Consider the following 21,309-nt stretch of genomic DNA (forward strand, 5'->3'; position numbering starts at 1 on the left):
CTTTCTTTCTTTCTTTCTTTCTTTCTTTCTTTCTTTCTTTCTTTCTTGCTTTCTTTCTTTCTTTCTTTCTTTCTTTCTTTCTTTCTTTCTTTCTCTCTCTCTCTCCCTCTCTCCCTCCTCCTCTCTCTCTTTCTTTCTTTCATTGTTTCTTTCCTTCCTCCCTTCTTTCTTTCCTTCCTTCGTTCTGTCTCTTTTTTAGCTTCTCACTTCTCTGAATTAGATATGAAATTTAAAAATCTAGCAAGCAAGCTCATATCTTTTATTTTCTGATTCAAAAAATGTGTGTGCGTGTGTGTGTGTGTGTGTGTGCGCGCGCGCGCCTGAGCCTTTTTCACGTATGTTCTTCCCATTTACTCCTAAGGGGTGAACTTCAAGGAGGAAAAGCCAAGATGTCCTCTCTCTACTACAGTTCTGCATGAAGAGACTCTCCCTAAATGTCAAAAGATAAAGGCATCAGGCTGCTCTCTAGGGAAAGGTTTTCAGAGGAGTCATGTATTTTAACTCAGCTGGGGTTCTTTCACCAATAAGTTGTGCCCAGGAATCTATTTCCTTCCAATTCTCCTAAGCAGCCCAAGCAAACTGATTTAGAAGAGAACACAACTAATCAACAAGATTTGTCCTTGAAGCACGGGGCCACAATTTAGGGACACATGTGGCCGGGATAAGAGGGTGAGTCTCCTGCCTTCAGCGAGCCCACCCAGGGGGCACGCAGGGGTCTCCCACAGCTCGGTTCCCTCACCCCCTGCCAGGCACAGAACGCCAAGCAGAGTCAGCACGAGGGAATTGAGCGAAGCGCCAGCAGGGCAACTGGGCATGCTCAGCAGCCAGGCAGGTTTGGGGCTCAACTAGGCAGCTTGTGCATTACACCAGTGCTCACAGCCCTGGGAGGAGGAGGAGGAGCGGAGGAGGAAGGGGAGGAGGAGCGGGGAGCAGTGGCCACGACCGCCACCACCAGGCAGAGGAAGAGTTCGTGGAGGAGGAAAAGACCCTCCTCCCACTCGGAGCGCCTTGTGTCTGCTTTTGGAAAAAAAGAATACAAGATAAAAGGAGGAGACGGAAAGACGAAGGAGGAAAAAAAGTGACAGGGGAGACAGAGAAAAAAGGACGTGAACAGAAAGGGCCAGAGCGTGCAGGGAGCCGCAGGCGCGGGGGCGGCAGTGCGGGGCCCGAGCGCTGCAGTTTGGGCAGGTGCCGCGGCCACTGCCCGGAGGCGGCATGTGACGCGCGGTCGCAGCTGCCCGCGGGCAGAGCGCTCTCGGACCCGGGAGCGCACACCGTGGGGCAAACCGGTGCCATCCCGGATCCCCACGCTCCTCGTCAGTTCGCCTGGGCGGCAGCAGCGCTTTTGGGAAGACGAGCGATGAACCGAAGCGCGGCTCCGGGCACCGGCGCGCAGTCTTAGCACTCTCGCTCCCTGATCGCCGAGCAGGAGGCGACGAAGGGACGGTGGACCGGGCGCGCCCCGCGCATCGGGGAGGCTCAGACGACCAGCGTGGGACTGCCACCTGGAGCGCAGCGGCCAGGTAAGGACTGCGCCCGCCACCGGGGCGCTGGGCAAAGCGAGTGGCAGAGCGGCTGACCTGGTTTCTCGCCTTATCGCGTTGCAAAAGGAAGAAAAAGTTTTCAGCGCGGATAAGAAATGTCTTTGCTTTGGGGAGTTTAAAGATGGTACCGGGGAGGGAGGAAAGAGCTGGTCTGTCGATTTGCTGGGGGACTTGAACCTGGCGAGAGCGCGATCTGGAGCCGAGTTAGAGCTCTGGGACTGAGGGTGGGGAATGCCGAGGTGACACCAAGAGCCGGGAAAGAGACGGGAATAATAGGAATGGTGGCCAGGAGACAGCCTGGGACGCCCCACCCGGCTCTCCCCCAAGGCAGGATTCGAGGCACGAAGTGTCCGGACTAGAGGACCTGCTCGGCTTAATGTGTTTCTGCGCGTGCAGGTTCCCCCATTTGATTTCCTAACGCTTTTAAGAAGGCTAAAGCAGACACCCGCCAAGCTCGCCCTGGGGTCGCCTGTTCTGATTGCATTTCAAGGGCGAAAAGACAAAATTGGCACTTCGTGTAACATCTGGGCAAAGGTAGCGAAGGTACATAGCCCGGGTGGGTGCGCGTCTTAACTGACCCAGGGAGAGTCAACACTCTTGGAGCGGCAACGCTGGACTGCGCCGGATCTGGATCTCCTATTTGGAACCCTCCCCCAGCACAGCCTCCTTCCAGCTGGGTTAATGTTTGCGTGTTTTTAAACGCCGGGGGCAGAGGGACAGTTGACTCGAGCAGCAAAATTCACTTGTCTGATTAGCGCTGTGCATGTTGGAATTGCGATCCTGTTATGCGTGCGTGTGCGTATGTGTGACTCTCCCAGCACGCAGGTTGGAAGTGGTAGAGGAAGCAAAGGTTTGAGAATTGCATCCATATGGACAGATTTCAAGAATGCAAACATTCTTTTGTCTGCAAGTGTTATTTGAACCTGTCCAATGGCTCTAAGAACATATTTTCCTCCCGCTGTCCGTACTTGCAATGTCAAAGTATGGCTCTCCTTAGGAGGTAAATGTATTTATCAGAGCGTTTATGTTGTTAAGGACACTGGTTATTTCACTGTATGTTTTGCACAGACCTTTTATGTCTCTCTTGGCCTCTGAGTTCCAACAAAACAGATAGCCTAAGCCCCCATTTTGGGTCTTTCAGCTTACTATTTGAAAAATAATCTTGTTTAAAGAGTGTATTTGTTGATTATGTAGTCCCAAATTTTGTATTGTAAGATGATTATATTGCATGAAACATTCATCACTATTTCCTAGGTTTAAAACAATGCCCCTGTATTTACTTAAAGAGGGAGACCCTGCCTAGGAATATACACTTCAGAAAGGGCAGAGCAAACCTAGAACAAATACATGCAGGTAGACAGGATTGTAGCGGTGGCATATTAATAAGAAACACTGAGGTCTTTCTGCTCCACATGTGGTGGGGTAGATGTGGCATTGGGTGCATCCTCTTCTTATAGGAGCTGGTAGTGCATACGTGGAACATGCCTGCCTCTCCAGTATGTATTCAATATGTGCGGAAATGTGGGAGATCGTCCGCTCCTTTCATTGAATAACTTATCTTTAGACTTTGGTTACATACTTTGTTTCAGTTAGCTTAATATATAATGAGCTATTGTTGAGTTAGAAAGCATGTTCTTTTTGAAATGGGTTTCCATATGGAAATATAACTTTAGCTTAAATTACTAATTTAAAATTAATTACATTGCAGGTTGGATTTAGTCTGTTTCTGTAGGCTGGAGGGGTGCTATGAGATTGAATTTAACATGGAAATAGCAGTGTCGAAATACCTTTTTTTAAATAACAGCAAGTATTTATTCAAATGGACTTAGTTTAAAAAAATGAGCTAAGTAGATTTTGAAAAAATCTTTGACAGTGTATATCTTTTGCATGAAAAATATTGCAAAAGAAAAGTGTAATTTGGGAAAAGGGAAAGCATGTGTGGAATTGGTCAGGATTTAGAGAAAGATTGAGTGTTATAACAATAAGAGCAGTTCTGCACCCAACTTAGTTTAAACTTATTAAGGAAACTTTCCTTTAAAGTTTAGAGAAATGTATGGATATACATTATCTTATTTTTCTTCCTGGGAAAAAAGTAAAATATCACTTCAAAAGTATTTATTTCTGAAGATTATTTAGGCATACGTAAAAGTTTTTTAGGGTGTACCTTCTCATTTTCTTTTCCTTAAAAGGCAAATGATTTATTTTCTTACAAGAAGAAAATCTGTACATGATTTTAAACTACAGTGTGTGAAAATATAAATTTCTTTTAGTGACACTTTAGCTGTTAATTGCAGGCAACCTGTTGAAAAATGAGCCTGGAAAAAAATGTGAAATTCACAGAACTAAACTATCTTGGATCCACACCAGTAAATTGAATAGACAGAAAATTATACGCTATGATTAAAAGCAAAGTTGCCTTGTGTATTTGCAAATTATAAAGTAATAAATGTTTTCAGATCTTTACCTAAAAATTTCCTCTATCATTTCCCGGGCCAACATATTGTTCTTGCCTAATAAAGTTGTTAACATTGGCAGAATTAGTTGCTTACTCCTAAATGGCCTGGACGTTGTCAGTGTAACTATTAAGAAACTGGGTCTTGTTTGCAACGCAGGGAAGTTTATATTGGGAACAGCTGTGGTGTAGTGGCACTTCAGATAGATGAATGAACTGTGAATCATAGGAAGATGGAGGCTCTGATCGGTATGCAGACAGATGCATCTGTCCTTCACTTATGGAACCTAATTTTATATCATAATAGATTATGACTAATAGCATTATCCTTGCATTGTGGTTTTGAAGTATCAGTGAGTAACTGGAAATGTTTTATTGTATACAATATGTTTGTGAATTTAAAATACATTTTTCTTACAGAAGAATATCAAACAGGCATATACAGCTCCAATTAAAAATTAATCAAATGCCTCCACCAAGGTTATTTTTTAAAAGTTACTCAGCATAATGAAATGTGCCTTATGCTTAATCCTTGATTGCAGTGCATCCCTGGATGTGATGGCCGAGAAAGTTCCGCAAAATTTTTCACCCGTCGGTCTCATTTAGTCCAGTGGACTCCTCATCCTGGTGATTAGTCTTCACAGAACTTTGGGATAGAATTTCAACCTCAGTGGAAAGTGTTGAATTTAGGGGAGAAATGTGAAGAGATCATCTAATGAATTTGACAGGAGGCAAAGCCAGTCAAATTGAAAGTTAATTTCTTGTATCTGACAAACTCTATCTTCTCCATTAAGGAAATGGTTTTTGTTCAAATCTAATTCAAAGTACACACCTTGCATCCTAAATCACAGTCACTTCTCCCTCCAGCAGCACTCCTCAGAAAGGCTGGGCAGGGGCAAAAAGTGCCTTGTCAGTTGTAAACCCAGCATCTGGACTTCTCCATTCCCTGAAGATTGTGTATCCTGGGCAGTATAGATCTGCATTAGCATTGTCGTCACACAAAGAAATCAACACCCTTTTGTTCTAAGGAAGTTATTGAAAATGTTGAATCACCATCTGTATTCCTTCCTTGAGCATTTCTTTCCCAGAGTACAAATGGAGATGATGGCAGTTGCCCTGTCCGCAGTGTAGAGTGGTTTTGAATGTCGAGAGGCATGCCTGTGAAAGTGCTTTGTGAACAATCTGTAAAGCACTCTAAAATGCAGTGCACGATTTGAACCCACACCCACCTTAATATTCCTTGACACAGAGCACGGAGAGCAGCGTGTAGGTGTCCCTGTGGCTCAGTAATTGGCTGCTGTGTGTTCCTTTTTGTCCAGAAGATTTGGCAGCTTGTAGATGCCCCAGCCCCTGGCAGGCTCTCCCCTTGAGGCTGGCGATTCTGTTCTCCCACCTGTTGGAACTTCCTGCCCATATGCTCCTGGAGGCCAAGTCCTCTGGCTGGCGTGCACCTTCTCAGACTTCCTCTGCTAAGGCTGCAGCTCGCCACATTGACACTGACCCGGGATCCAATGGTGATGACAGCAAGCCAACAGAGGGAATATTTGAGCTGCTGCCATCTTCTTCTCACCAATTCTGCCAGCTCATCCTGAAACCAGCTAGAATATGAACACTTTGAGGAGAAACACTGGAAAAAAAATGACTAAATATGATTAGACAAACAGTAGTTGGCAATGCATTGTGGGCTTTGAGCTCTTGCCTTCACCAGCCCATGCAGAGACCCGAGGGCTGGACTTACTGATTTGTCAACCAGTGCACTCCACAGAAGAACGGAGTCTAAGATGGGTTTACCTGCCCTAACCCTAGTGAACTCTAGCAATTTCCATGCCCAGCTAGCCTCAGTTTCTCTACCTCTTGTCATATTTGCCATTTTATAAGACTAGGCTTCTCTCATGTTTTTAATTTGCATTTTTAATACTAGATTAAAGTCCTGCCTGGAAAGACTTAGCTGTGACCTTGACAGTTAGCCTCACCCTTGCCAGGAACTTCTCTCCAGGAGCAAGACTCTATTCTTTCTCTTCTCGGGCTCTGATGCAACCCTGAAGTGGACAAACCCCTGGACCCAAGGCACAGCCACCCTCCTGACAATGTATCATTTCTGCCTGGGGACTTGTGCTGCCAAGTTCCACTTGACAAATAAAATCTCCTTGTGTGCCATTGTTAGCAGGATCAAATCTCACTTCTTCACACTCCTCCTGGCGACTGTAATTTGAGCTGCTGACTCTCCACCACAGAATTAATCCTTCATTAGGTCATTTGTTCTAGCTGAGCCTTAGCTTATTTCCTGTCCCCAGTGTTCCCTTGAGATTGGGCATGCCAGCTGAGCCATGACATGTTCTAACTCCCTGGTTAACCCTACTGCAGGAAGTGGTGCTAGTATAGACATCCTGGGTCAGGCAGGATATCCTTCAACTACTGCTGTTGAGATAAAATTCAGGAGAGGTTAAACTAAGTAAAATATTACCAGCCTGTTTCAGAAAGGATGGGGCTGCCAGATGTCTACTGCAAAGGACCTGGCATTTATGGTTATGAGATGCTTTGATGTTCTTCTACTGAAATCTTCTAATTTATCACAGGTAGCTGTAGCCTTGGAATTAGATTCATATAGAAATATCCTGTCAGTAAGCTGTAGGAAAAGGGATCCGCTGTCCATATTCTTTTGAACTTATCACTTTGGAGTAGATTACCCCACTAGAATTGCCCGTGGGACCCAGTCTGGAAAGAAACCTAGTTACTACTTACCTGAGCGCCACTCTTGCCCATAGCCATTTGAAGTTCCATCCGGCTAGCTTTCACCTCCAGTGGACCAAAATCCAGTAGTATTTTGCAGACCCCAAGAATCCATATAAATTTCAAGTATTATTGGCTTCTGTGCATCTTTCTCTTTCTCTCTCTCTCTGTATATCATTATATATGCATATTAATTTAAAAGTGTTATTGAACGCAGTGACTTTTGGGGATTTTCAATTTTTTGTTCAAAATGGTCTAAAAGCACAATTTCTCTCATGTGGAGATCCCTCAAATTATTTGCATTGAAAAGAAATTCTCATACATGAAATGGGTACAAAGATCCTCCCATCTTCTTTGCATGTGATTTTTCACATGCATAGTAACACATGTCATGTGCATTATCTTGTGGGAAGGGAGGCATGAAGGGAATCTGGAATTGTTGCAGTGTTCCTTGATATGGAACATTCTCCTTTCTTCCCTCCTTATCGCCAAATCCTTCTCATCACACAAGAACCAGCCAACCTTTTTCAGCTTTCCTTGAGTGCAGCTATCACTCTGCTTTCCCTGTGATGAATTATTTTAAGCCCCTTACGTCATTTAACTATATGAAACTGACAACTTATCTCAGCACCTACAAGCTGCATGTCCCTCCTCTGATGGGTGTACTCACTATCTTTAATACTAAATTTGACAGTCAAGGATAGCCCAGGTAGTATTTAGGATTCTCTCCAAAGAAGTTAACTTCATGAAAGTATATGGTAGGCAAATTTTAATAAATACTTACTTGAGTAGAATAAGTCTATCTGCCTATCTGTCAATCTGTCTATCTCTGCTTTTCACTTATACACGTGGCTGTCTATCTCTGGGGTAACTCTTTCTGTCAGAGTTGTCTAATGTGCCAGGCACCGAGGACATTCTTTTTTGGATACACAGGAGGATGAGTCCAAGGCTCTGCCTTCGAGGAATATATGATCAGCATCAGATGAGAGCAGCCAGCTCAAGAAACCTCAGAGTTATAAGGTAATGTTAGATGTTGTATTAGGTTCCTAAGGCTTAAAACAACAGAAATGTATTCTCTCACAATTCTGGAGACCAGAAGTCTGAAATTGTTGGCAGGCTTACACTCTCTCTAAAGACTTGAGGGCAGAAGCCTTCCTTTCCCCATAGCTTGCCTGGCAACTGCCTCCAGTCTCTGCCTCTGTAGTCAGAATGTCTCCTTCTTTTCTGTGTGTCGCCTCCTCTGTGTATCTGTCTGATAAGGATACATGAGATTGCATTTAAGGCCCACTCAGAAAATCTAGGATAAGCTCCTCCTTTTAAGAGCCTTAACTTTATCACATCTTTTACCTTATAAGGTCACATTCACGGGTTTTTGGAATTAGGACATGGACATATCTTTCTGGGGGCCACCATTAAGCCCACTACAGATGTCATCAGTGAACAACATTCTACTTCGTGATTCCAACACTGGTGTCATCAAACTGTGTAGTCTGTATGCTCTGAGAAATTAGTGCTCCCAAGGCGGCTCATTCTATTTTCAGAGAGCAGTGAGAGGCAGATCGTCCCTATATTGAGCCAAAAATCTAATTCTTACTGTGCTTGTTTGTCTTCCTAATAATTCTGAGAGTTATGATCAGAATACTTCTGATCTTTCTTCCATGAGAAAATCTTTAAAGTTCAACAGTTTAAAGTTAATTCAACCTGGACTTTTGTGTCCCTTCTGAATTTTCCTGTTCGTTCTTAACCTTTTCATTTACACTCAGTGAATAGCATCCACACCCTCCTGGTTTCACTACCCTCTGACTGTAACCCTTTTTCTCTGGCTTCCATCCTCACCAGGTTCACAGAAATCACTCTGCCAAAAGTCACCTGTAACCTCTTAGTCATAAAATAAGTGATCCTTCCTTGGCTAGCCTCTTCAATCTCTTAGGAACACCTTTAACCTCTCTTAATTTTCAAAGCATCCTATTTGCCTGGCTCTCCTCCCCTCTGGTTTCTCTTCCTCCTCCCAGCTTCCCCACCCGCCCCATCTCCCATGCAGTGCAAGCCTTTCTAAGAATTTATCTTTGGTTGACTCCTGTGCTTTTCCCATCCCCTCCTCCATTTTTGTAACTTCACTCATTTTCACGTTTCCAATACCCTTCAGTGTGGATCACACTCATTTCCTCATCTCCAAGCCCAGCTTGGCTTCTGGAAGGAAAATTTCCTGGATAGCACAGCTTCATCTGGTTCCTCCTCGTCCTGCTCCTATGGACTCTCTCACTCCTAGGAATAGCATGAACATCCTACCGCTCAAAATTTCTGAGTAATCTTGATTTATTCTCTTCCATTGCCTCTCACCTTTAGTCAGATACCAAACTGTAATAACTCATTCAAGAAATAGCTCAAACCTCTCGGCTTCTTTTCTTTACTACAACTAGCAGCCTAATTCATTGCTTTTCCAACTTTAGCGTACATTCAAAACCAATAGAGATCTTGTTAAAAGGCAGATTCTGATTCAGGACGTTTGGGGTAGGGCCTGAGAATCTGTATTTCTAACAAGCCCAGGGGATTAGATGCTGATGCATGTCACACCTTTACACCTTCCTCTTAGAGCTTCTGAGCTTCCCAGATGATCTCCTTCTAATCCATTTTACACAGGTTACTTTTATCAATGACCGAATCCTATTTATCCTCAAACAACTTCTTCAACATCCCCTTCTGTCACCTATTGAATAACCACAAAATCTCTTACATCCGCACTCAACTAGCATTCAACTTGTTCCATGGCTTGGCTTTATATTTTAAATTCAGTCTCAAGTCTTGAGATCACCTTCCACTTTGCCCTCAGTACTTGCTGTTCAATGTATGCTTTGCCATTTTCACGACTTTCCTATGTTCTCATATGCCCTTTCGAGTGCCCTTTCTTCCACATCCTCATGGGTCTAAATTTTAGCAATTTGTCAAGGACTGCTTGAAATGACACTTTTCACTATGAATTCATCTTTTAGTACTTTATCAGATTCTCAGTTTTATTACTGATCACATTTACTCTTGTGTGTGTGTGTGTGTGTGTATAGAAATTATTTCAAATACTAGAGTGTGAAATCCTTGAAGTACGATGACATGTTTCATTTGTCCTTGTCACCTGAAAGTACCTTGTATGCATCTTCCCCATAAATGCTCAATATACACATTGACGTAGAAAATGTGTAAATATAGTGTTTTTGCTGTTTTCTTATTATAAAAGTAATATGGAATACACAAAATTCAAAGATTACACAAATATCTTATGTCAAAAGTAAAAGTCCAGTGCCCCCAAAATAACCATAGTTAACAATTTGATGCATAATTCTCTGATATTTTTCTATATACATCTTCACTTCTATACAAAAATGGGATAGTAATAGACTTTTGCAACCTGACTTTAAACGTAAATCTATCTCCCTATCTTTTCAATCTGCAGTGTGTTTCAAAAGATTGACTGATTTCACTGTGTAAAAATCAATCCACTTAAAGTGGTCCAGCAATATAAAAATATGTTTGCTTTGAATTTCTAATCAGTTAAACATCCCTTTATTCAGCACTTTCTCTGCCCCTAGGATTGTGATAGACACTTTGGATTTGTAAGAGTAAGACACAAATATTGCCCCAGAAGGCACAAGCTATTCTCGTACCTTCAGGCTAATGTTGGCCGGTGGACTGATGGAGATGTGTTGATCACTCATCTTTGATGCCAGATTATAATCATCATGTTTAATGACATGCACTCTCAGATAGCTGAATTTTATATTGAAATTTAAACTTTCATACTCTTTCGATCTGTGAAGAACAGATGACTCATTTTGAATTCTGAACACGGACATATTTATTTATCTAACACACTTATAATGTATATTAGCTTGTGTTTCGTGAATGAATATAAGCTTGAGATAAAAAACAGAAGAAATCCTTAGCAAAGATTTAGCAAAATCTTTTTGTATATTTAACAAAACTACGATTTAGAGAGAAGTGTGAAAAAAAGTCATATGAGCTATGTCTTAAAATGCCAGTAAGTAAAGGCACAAAGTAAGATGTTTGTTGAAAAGCAAATTCCAAAGAAGTCAAATCAATATTCCTCTAAGAATTTTGGAGATAAACTCTTAATAATGAGGAATGCTTGTTACTGCTACCATACTTGTCATTTCTTAAAAAAAAAAAATCAGTGTTGTGGTAGAATTCTGGAAGATGGTTTTCCTAGGTAATGGAGGACAAGAGTATGTTTGGAGAATCTGGAGTTGTCAGTAAAGTTCATTATGTCTTATGAGGGAAAAAATTAAAAATAGAATGCCAGACCATATGAAGCTAAAACTTTGAAGCTGTCTGAGACTTCTGCAGTCTGAGTTACTGAAATTGTATAAAGAATATTTCTACATTTTCTGTCTTGTAGTCAAGAACCCAAGTTTTCAAGATGTTGAATGATTCACCCAAGGCCACAAAATTAATAAGCCTGGGTCTTTTGACTCCATGTCTAGGTTTCTCCATTATTTCAGCCTAAATCTCTTCTCAGGAGTCAACAAGCGTTGTTTCTCACCCCAGATGCTCTCTCTTGGTGATTTTAGCTGCATTTAGGACTTCAAGTGTCAGTAGACACAGTTCTCTAGTTTCACACCTCTTCCCTTGAGTGCTAGATATCCATTTCTGGCACTCTGTTAGCCCTTTCCACAAAAAATATAAATCAGGCAACTCTGATGTACCATTTGGACATTGGAACCCATCACCTTTCTCCAGAATATCCTATTTTTCATTTATCAGTTGATTGCATCACAGTCATCCTAGGATCTCAGAGTTAATCCCTTCTGAATCAGTGTTTCCTTTATTCCTTCACTCTCCACCTGCAGTCACTAAATCTTAATGGATTTTCCTGAAATATCTCATGACATCCTTGCCTTCTATTTCCACTACCACTTCCTTGATGCAGGCCTTTCCCATTTCCCCTGAGCACAGTTCCGGTAGCCTCTTGTCTCCTGCCTTCCATCTGTTTTGCTTTTACCTATTCTGTAGTGAGATCAAAATTATTGACAATTTCACTCTGCATAACTTTCAGTTCCCTCTTCCCTTCCTCCTTCTGCTGTGGCCCTGGAGCCATATCAGCCTGCTTGGGGGTCCTTGGATGTGCCTCCTTCTCCTGCCTCTAGGTTTCTATCAAGACTCTCTGTGCTTCCTGAAATGTGCCAGCCTCCCTTTGACTGTTAGCAGTCCTACAAATATTCAGAAGATTGTCTTCTCCAAGAAAGTTTGTCTTTTCAATCCCAATGCTCCTTTAGTGTATTATTCTCAATGTCTGTCATAACATTTGCCGTACTCTTTTGCACTAGAATAACTTATGTAAATTACAGTCTTTGCCTTTAGATTTTGAGCTTCTCACCAGGAGCTGTGCATTATTTACTTCTCTATACCTAAGACTTTACACATTGTAAAATCTGAATGAGAAGCTCACTACATTGAATGATGCTTTAGATCCCTGTAAGAGTGGAGGCTTTTATGTTATGTTTTATTTACTCATATATCCCAAGAAACAGTGCTTGCACATAACGGACTCTCAATACATATTTGTTGCTGAGTGAGTTCCTCTTATTCTTCCTTTTGGATGGAAAAATAAATGTGAGGTTCAGCAGTTTTCAGTGTATTTTAATAATGGCAAAATAGTTTATATAATAGTAAACAGTAGGCACTTCTTGATGAGTGTTATACAGAACATAATGAAATTTTCCCAGGTCAGACTCAGAGTTTCACTTGCCTGGAGGGGTGTCTGTGTAAATACAGTGGTTACACTGGTGACTCTAACATTTTGAGAGGCTTGGTCCTTTCAGATAACATCCTCCAAATTATGGCTTCTCTTGCCAACTAGTTCTAATGGCCAGTGCTTTTGAAGTAGTTGATCATCAGCCAGTTTTCCCGAGGGCTTCTTATAACCACTGGAAAAGCTTCCATCACAGCAACTTCTGGTGATGTTTCTAAAACCATGGCCCAGGAACATATGCACCAGAATCATCCGGAGTGGTTGTTAGAAATGTGGTCTTAGGGACTGAAACAGACCAACTGAATCAGAATGGGGTCAGGGTCTGTGAATCTGTATTGTAAATAATTGCCTCAAGTGACACTTCTGCTTGTGAAATTTTAAGACCCACTAGTTGAAAATTAACAGAGAGAGCTTGAGAAAAAGAGAGAGAGATTGAGAGAGAAACTGAGAGAGAAACATTTTCAATTTTTTCTGAGGAGGTCGGGAGCCTGGATTGGCAAAGGGTACATTATCTTAGGCTGTTCTCTCTGGTAAGATGAGTCATATTCGGTTTAGGGTGTTTCTCAGGCTTTGAGGAAGGGTGGAGTGCTCTGTTCCACTGGAATTTGAACACAATAGAGCAAGGACTGAGACCTCAGGTGTAGAATTAAGATGAAGCTGTTTGCATCAAATGTAGCCCCCCATATCTAAACATATACTTGTGTGTGTGTGATTTGTTTTTACAATATGGATAGTAGTGTTCACAAGATGGTATAAAAACAGAAATTATCTCAAATATAGGCAGCCCTCAACATGTTTTTCTTGACTTATATCCTGGAACTAGCATAAGCAGACTGTATTTGTGTGTGTGTGTGCAATGCCTTATTTAGAGGCTACCTGTCTGAGCAAGTACCTTACATATATTATTGATATGAACAACAGGATGTCAAGAAAACAAAGGTAAAATAGTCTAGGACTGCTGCATGTGTGTATAATAGTTCAATTATTATGAATGTTCATCAAAATGGACATAATTTATTTTTGTTCATCGATTAAAGGGTATTCTATATAGATCTTTTAGAGGTGAGTAAATTTTAAAAACCGTATACAATGCAATTAATACTGTTCTTTAATAAACTTAATGTATACTAATGCATACTAATCTTTTAAGAGTATTAAATTAAATTATCAATCACTCTGTGCCTTAGAATTTTAGAATTTCTGTGGTAGGTGACCCACAGTCTGATCTATTTCCAGCTCTTCTACTGGCCATTCACTTGTTTGTTAAATTTATTGAGTTCCTGGATTGTTTCAGGCACTGTTCTAGGAGCTAGAGATAAAAGGATGAGTAAGCAGGCAAGGTGCTGCCTTCATGGGACTGATGTCTTTGTAAGAATCCGCAGGACCTGGAATCATATTCCCAAGGAGTGGGTTCTAAAAAGGCCCCTATTTGATTTCAAGCCCAGAGGATATGGGGGTATTAGAATAGCTTGAACAATTAGATGTGTGACCATCCTGAGCTTTACTTTCCCTCCATCTCCTAAACTTGGGGCTTCGACTGAATTTTTCTCCAAAAAAATATTGACTGTTTTCTGGAAAAATTAGACTGCTGATACTGATTTTTGCCACGAGATGGCAGACATCTGCACTTGTGCATCCAATGAGTGAGTCAAGTTTTAAAAAATTAAAATGAAGTTCAAAATGAACCACTTGATATGAAGAAACGTTAGTTCCACGTGAGTGAGAGGTTGGGGTCGCTCCTCTGTTCCATGGATTCCATGCTCCCTGGCATTTAATTTTCAATGTGGCTCCCTGCTCTGTTTCTTTTCAAACACAGGGAACCCAATTTTGAAATGCTTTTTGAAAGACACATATATTGCTGAAGGTATGATGTAACAGAAGTTCTCTCGCGTACTTTGGCAAGAGTTCTGTTTTATGTGAAATGGTTAGAAGAGATTTTGCAAGTCGAGACGCAGAAGAACACACTTGGTGGATCCAGGGAGTGTGCTACTTTTCCAGATATTTGAGAAACAAATGTTTCATTTTGTTGTGGTGATATAAGAAACAAAGATACTAGAAACTCTCGGCCTGACTACTTCACTTGATCTTACCATTGGTTACAGGAGTTTGAAGAAAATGAAATATTAACAGAAGTTATATCAGGGAAAATCACATGTATAAACCAAGATTAACATCACCTTTACCGAACTAAAAGGTGGCCCAAATCCTGCTGATGAAGATCCCACCTATCCTCTTTTCAGCAAAAAAATAACGAACCAAAGCATGATGTTCAGCATGTCTTTTAGAAGCCTGAGAGTGCCAAATTGTGTGTTCTCCAAGTCTGAAACAGACTAAGCTATAAAGAAGTAGTGTCCACTGACTCTAAATTTTTTGAAAGCCTGGACCAACTACAGATGCTGCCTTTGACTTCCTAAGCAGCTTGGAAAAGATTGTTTTAAGGCAGCTAAGTTCAGAAGGGGTTATAAAAATTAGTGGCAAAGTCTTGACCCTAGATACGTGTTTATAGTCTACAACTATGTTAACTTGTAAAATAGAGTTATCTGAGCCAAGTTATTCTTGGGATTCAAAGGGTGGAGAAGCCAAATCTTTTTGGAGGGATACCAGGAACTTCTTAGTTTAAGGGATTTTGCTTGAGAGATACTTTAAAGGACCAGTGAGATTTACATAGATGGAGATGCAAGGTAGACTAGGCAGAATTTATCATACAAGTGAAAACTCCTTGCGGTTTTTTTTGTCTATGCAGCAAACACTCTATCTCGGAGCCTTTGTGCCTACTATTCTCTCTGTTTGGAGCACTCTTTATCCAGAAATCTCTACAGCTTCCTTCTTCACCCACTTTAGATCTGTCCTCAAACGTCATCTGATCAGGCCGGCATTTTGTGATCACCTCATCTGAAATAGCATGCACACCCTTCCATCACTCGTCATCTCCTTAATCTGCTGTTTTTTTGCTTTATAGCATTTATCACCACCTGACATAATGCGTACTTATTTTTTTCATTTATGGTTTGTTTCCACCCACTACAATATGAGCTCTCTGAGACCAAGGATTTAATCTTTTTTTAATTGCTAATCTCCAGTTCCCAGAACACTGCCTGGCCCAGAGTAGGCTCTCGACAAATGTTAACTAAATAAATGAATACTCAACGTCACTTTTATTTTCCTTATTGTGGGAAGGAAAACTTACAGACCCATTCCATATTGTCCTTTCAACCAGGGTCTTTGATTTTGTACATCCGTATTGAAATCATCGCTAATAGCATTATTTACAATGAATTATAGGATTATAGGCCTGAAGAACAAGGAACTAAACTAGCACATTCAATCAAATTTACTTGAGTATGCCTAGCTTTAATTGTTTCCAATAATGCTATTTTACCCTATTTTTCTATTAGAAGTAGATAAGAGAGAAACAAGTTGTTCCTTTCTAGGTTTTAAAAATCCTGTTTTCGTAAATGCTCCTTTACTTAACTGTGAACATATGTGTTAGAAAGGAAGTCGAGAAATCCCGCAGGCAATCAAATGGAAGGGGAAGATGGAGGAGGGCTTTTCCGAATCTGAGACTCTGTGGCGCAGGTTAGGGAATCAACAGCTGAGTATCTGCTATGTGTCACGGTGCAAAATGTGGTAGACAATCAAGGTTGTGTTGGCCTGGGTAGTTCTTCATGTGCCACAAGAGACTGAAGTTTCTATATTACGTGGCTAATATGATTTCTAGTGCTCCAGTTATTCTGAGGCTCTTTAAAATAACTAAATGTTACACTCTGTTAGGTTTTTCACAATAAAATCTAGGGCTTGAAATATTGCTAAACATACTTGAAGATAATGTATTCTCTTTTTTCATTCATCAACTATTTATTGAATAGCTGCAGATGCCAAGATGCTGCTCCATACTGGAGATAGAGTGATGAGGAAAGAAGACAGGGTGTAGGCCTCATGGAGCTTGACGTTTAAGTGGATCGACTAATTTTTCTTGCTGTTGAGAAGTAGCTTTAAAAAATATTACAATGTAATAAGTAATCTGGTTTGAAGAATGCTGACATGGACATAATCATAAGATCAACATCCTCAATGCTGTAAATTTTATTCTGATGATGGTTTGGTGGAAGACACTCACTGGAAACACTATTTCTTTAGAACGTGGGCATCACCAAATCACACACACACTCAAGTTTGAACTGTTTGACAAGGCGCTGACCTCAGTTGGGCCTGAATTTTTTCCATCTCAGATCTTGAAACCGTACGAGTATGTGAAAACCTTTGACTGTCTAGGCTCTGAATCAAAGGAGAAAACAATGCTTGTACAGATGTGGCTTCAAAGCAAGTATTTAGAAAGCTAGGAAGGTATTTTACTGGGGTCACACGGAAGTTAGTGGTCACATAGGATTTGTGATTGTCATGAGCTGGACTATTGATCTCTAAAAGGTAATGAGATGCTTGGAGTTGATATCAAGGTATTCACTGAATAGAGAATATCTTTTGTTAAACAAAATCCGTGATCTAGACACTAGAGCTATTTTGATTTGAGGACATCTACTGTTCTTTTCTAACATTTTAAAGAACATTTTGATGTATGGTATTAGATGTGTATTAACCTTAAAAATGATTTTTAACCACAAGTTCTCTCATGCTCCCAGACTTGTAAGGTCTTTCTTAATTTTTACCAATTTACTTTCCAAAGTTCTCCAACCATGGTTTTTCCTCTTTCGTTTTCCTTTAATCCAGTGTTTCTCAACTGGATTTTCCTCATTATTGCCCCCCTAAGGAGCCTTTTAGACTTTTTTCTCCTAATCACCTCTTTATCCCATGAAATTTTAATACCAGACATTTACTGTATATCTTTTTATAAAAGGTCACCATTGAGAGAGTCAGAAACCATTGAAGTATCTAAGACTTTCTTTTGTCCTCTAAGAACCCATTTTCCCCCACTTGGGGGTGATATGACCCTTATAGAATGCATACTGTAGTCATTTACCTGGCAATACTAAGGCAGATCCCATGGCCCCCTCACACTTCACAGTACCATCAGTCCCGTTGGTCATTCCTGTCCCAGGAGCTCTGTGCCACTGCCACACTGCCCTCCTTGAAGTGTGTAGTATGCCTGCTTCACCCGCTTCCTCCATCACCGTCTCTCTGTTGAAGCTCTCTGATCCTCTGGGAATGGTTCCTGAGTTGACTCACCTGCTGTCCCTAAAGAAGGATTTCCATTAAAGCCTCTACACTATTGCCCTTAATACTGGGTTCCTGAGCAGTCAAAAAGATCAATGAGGCAAAATAAGAAATTCCAAGCACGATTTCATTTATCTTCAAGCTTCTTGCTGCCTTTTTCAGCCCTATTGCTGTGGGCGTCCTTAAACTTGCTTGGTTCTGACTGGTAAATGTGCCTGTTTTCACCACAGAAGTACAGCTGAGATAAAGGCCCGCCTTGATTTATCTAGTCTATTCTGTTGTTAAATATGACTTATATAGTTGTTGCATCCCTGGTCACAAAAAGTTTTTTAAGCTTTTGCAATACTTCAGTCATTTAGAAAGTCACATACTTCCCAAGGCTGGGATAAAATAATAGCATCCTCAGTGCCCCACCTCCCAGATTCCCACTCTTGAGAGGCAATCATTATCACCTCTCAAGGCTGGTTTTTTTCTGTTATTTACTTCTATATTTCTAAATAACATTCTTCACCTGCTATGTCTTGTTTTGGCTTTTAGAATTTACTTCCTACTGTAGAAAATGAGGTTTTAGCCCTGTTATAAATCTCTTTCCTTGTACTCCCAAGAGAAACATATTAAAAATTTGGTTATATCAATATTCAATGTTAACATGTTTTGACTATATAAATTTTACTCACTACCAAACCATTTAGTGAACTATATTTTCTTTTTTTATATTATTTTTTGGTTTTCTTGGAATTAATACCTGTCTCCTGTTCTTCCTCCCTTCATCCCCGCCCTCCCTCCCTCCTTCCTTATCCCCCTTCTGCTCCAATCAGGACTGGTTGCTCTGTAGGCCTGCCATATAGCGGTACTCTTAGGATTTTCCTACCCTCTGCTCCTTTCTGCATTATCCGTTTTCCTCAGTGTTCCTCAATTTTATTATCTGTATAGTTTGAAGGATAATTACTATATTTACCTCTTCTGGTTATGAGTATATATATAAGCACTTAGGAGAAGTTGCACATAGTAAGCACCTCAAAAAGGTAATAATAATAACTTATTATTACTATTATATATATTGCTTTTATTGTTATTTGTTTTCCTCTTATTATCTTTCGTGCCTCATAGGAGAGTCTCTATGTGATAATATGGATAGAGTAGGAGATTACTGTAGAATAAGTGAAGAGCCTTGCAGAGTGCTTATGTAGTCATAATTATTAGAATTACTATTAGTGGTCCACCATGATGCACGCTTCTTTCAAAGATCAATCAGAGCGGGTATACCTGGAGGAGACAAAGAAGGTCTTTCTGGTCTGAGAGTTGCTGCTTACCCAATGCTGTCCATACCTTCCCACACACTGGCTCTGACAAGGCCATCCCTTCTTCTGTGAAAGGGTGAACTCAACCATAATCTGGGTTTCAATTACATGGTGATGTCTTTTAGGTGTGTTCTATGTTGTGTGAACTTCAATCAACTACCTCAGTATTATCTTGAACAAAACTATGGGACATGAAAAACATGAGTGGCTATGTTGAAATAGAGAATTCTCTTGTCCAGGTTATTTAGTTAGTTAATTAAATGGAAAGACTCAGAATCAAGTTGGATTTATATGATACTTTGTGCTTTTGGGGTGTAGAGGCTACACACACACCCACGCACATATGCATTTGTATATTTTTAAAATAAAGAACTAAATGTCAGTTTGTTTTCTGTTGTTTTTATTTCCATCATAAATGTTTCCTTTGGTGGTTTTGAGTCATATTGATGATATCAGAATGATGTAAACTCAACAGAGAGGTGTTTGTTGAGAAGAAACCAGAGTTCCTGTCAAAAGGAATTTGAATTTCAGCCTTTCCTAGGCCCTCTTCGTCTGTGGAGCTTCCCTGCTAGTTTTATAAGCAGTCCCCACATTGGCATTAGGAACAGGTGGTGTCTCTACAGCGGAAAATCTAAATGTGTTTGTGTCTGCATGTTGGGGCGCTGGCACACCTCCGCACTCCATGCTTTTTGTTCCATCTTCTTTGCTCTCCTTCCATTCACAGTTAATTTTGTATTGAACACACATGCTTTGATGATGGTTAAATACTTGTCTTTCACATAAATAAAAAAATAATTCTATACTGAATCACACAATTGGCCTCGCTTTTTCAAAAGGTGTTAATCTCTTCCTCACTTTGATTTCAATAAACCTACGTAATTTTGAATGTTCATTTAGGTTGCATCTCCCTAAGGCAAGTATTTACAACAGTTTGATGTTATTTGGAAAAAACCATCCTCTATCCTTTCCAACTCGCCTGTGCTTTGTGACATTAAACAAACATCAACCTCTACCTTATGTCTGCTCTAAAGCAGGTAGTAAAAAATCTGGAACAGATTAAAATATTTTAGATCGGATAACACACATTTTGAAAAAATGGACTAGCATAGACAATATGCCTAATTTCATATGCTGCCTTACATTCAATCCAGCTAATATTAAGGGAGATTAATTCATTACATAGAGTAGAAATTGAATATATGTTTTATGTAGAGCATTTTGATTAGTTTCTTCAGAGCTCCTGCCCTTATGGAACATACAGCTGGTAGTGGAAATACTAAGTTCTAGGAAACCAAAGCTTGACCCTTTCATACAGAATGATTCACCGGCAATAATATAAACATTAATATTTACAAAAATTGTGTGCTTACTCTGTGGTAGAACAGCTCTAGGTGCTTTCTTTGTAATATCTCATTCAATCTTTAAAACAATACTACAGGGTAGGTACTCTCTGTGTTTACTAGATGAGTATAATAAACCACAGACAGGTTAAATAACTTGTCCAAACCAGATTTCAGACAAATGAGTGTCTGACTCTGGTTCTGATTTGAAGTGTTTTTAATCTCTGGACTAGAAAACAAATATCCTAGACTGATACAAAGAACAAATAATCTAAATCTTTTTATCTTTTTATAGAAGATACTTTGTTTATAGTCTTTCCTACATGTCATAATAACAACTCATTAAATTTACAAAATTAAGCCCAGAATAAAAATATGAAAAATAGTGAAATGAAAGGAACTGGAGGAACAAAAAAAGTTGTAAACAAATAAGACACCCAAATTCGATAGGGAAAATTTTAATGTATCTAAAAGTGTAATTCTTTAACTGCATTGCTCTGAAAAACCCAAGATTATGAATTTTCATTGGCAAATGAAGCTGTAACAAGAAAGACTAGTAACTGTTAAGCAGCAGCTAGAGGTGAAAAACATTTTGAAGTTAGACTTATAACAGGATTCCAATAATATGTCATTTTACTCATCTAAGCAGGATCATGTAGTGTGCTGAGTATAATGTTCTCTTTGCAACTTGGAAACTGACTCAGTGGTCTTATGTAAATAATGCATTATTGATATAAAAGATGACAAGCAGAAACCCTCCATTTCTATATTTGGTATAGATTTTCCGAGTAGACAAATATTAAGGGAAGAAAAGCAGACTGTTCAAACATGAGCGTGTGCTAATGGGACACTGCCCTTGTGCCAAGCTACTTTGATTATCTGCTGTTAGAGAAATAAAAGAAAGACTCTTCAGGAGCAGAATTAAGTATTGTGGGGAAATCATACTTGATCTGAATTTCGAAATCTTTTTTGAAGAAATAAAATCTTACAGATACTTCATATAATCATAGGT

At 40.2% G+C, this 21,309-nt stretch overlaps 1 protein-coding gene across 2 annotated transcripts in view; it reads left to right on the plus strand.

Annotated features, from left to right (window-relative positions):
- The first annotated feature begins 1,411 nt into the window (after positions 1-1,411).
- Positions 1,412-21,309, plus strand: part of CHRM3 (cholinergic receptor muscarinic 3) — a 453,240-nt gene continuing 433,342 nt past the window's right edge. For both annotated transcript variants that reach the window (XM_046651978.1, XM_046651979.1), the window contains exon 1: positions 1,412-1,523. The gene's annotated coding sequence lies outside the window, so the exon portion shown is untranslated. The remainder of the gene's footprint in view (positions 1,524-21,309) is intronic.

The sequence above is a fragment of the Equus quagga genome, chromosome 2 (genome assembly GCF_021613505.1).
Source record: "Equus quagga isolate Etosha38 chromosome 2, UCLA_HA_Equagga_1.0, whole genome shotgun sequence".
In the NCBI taxonomy this organism is placed as follows: domain Eukaryota; kingdom Metazoa; phylum Chordata; class Mammalia; order Perissodactyla; family Equidae; genus Equus; species Equus quagga.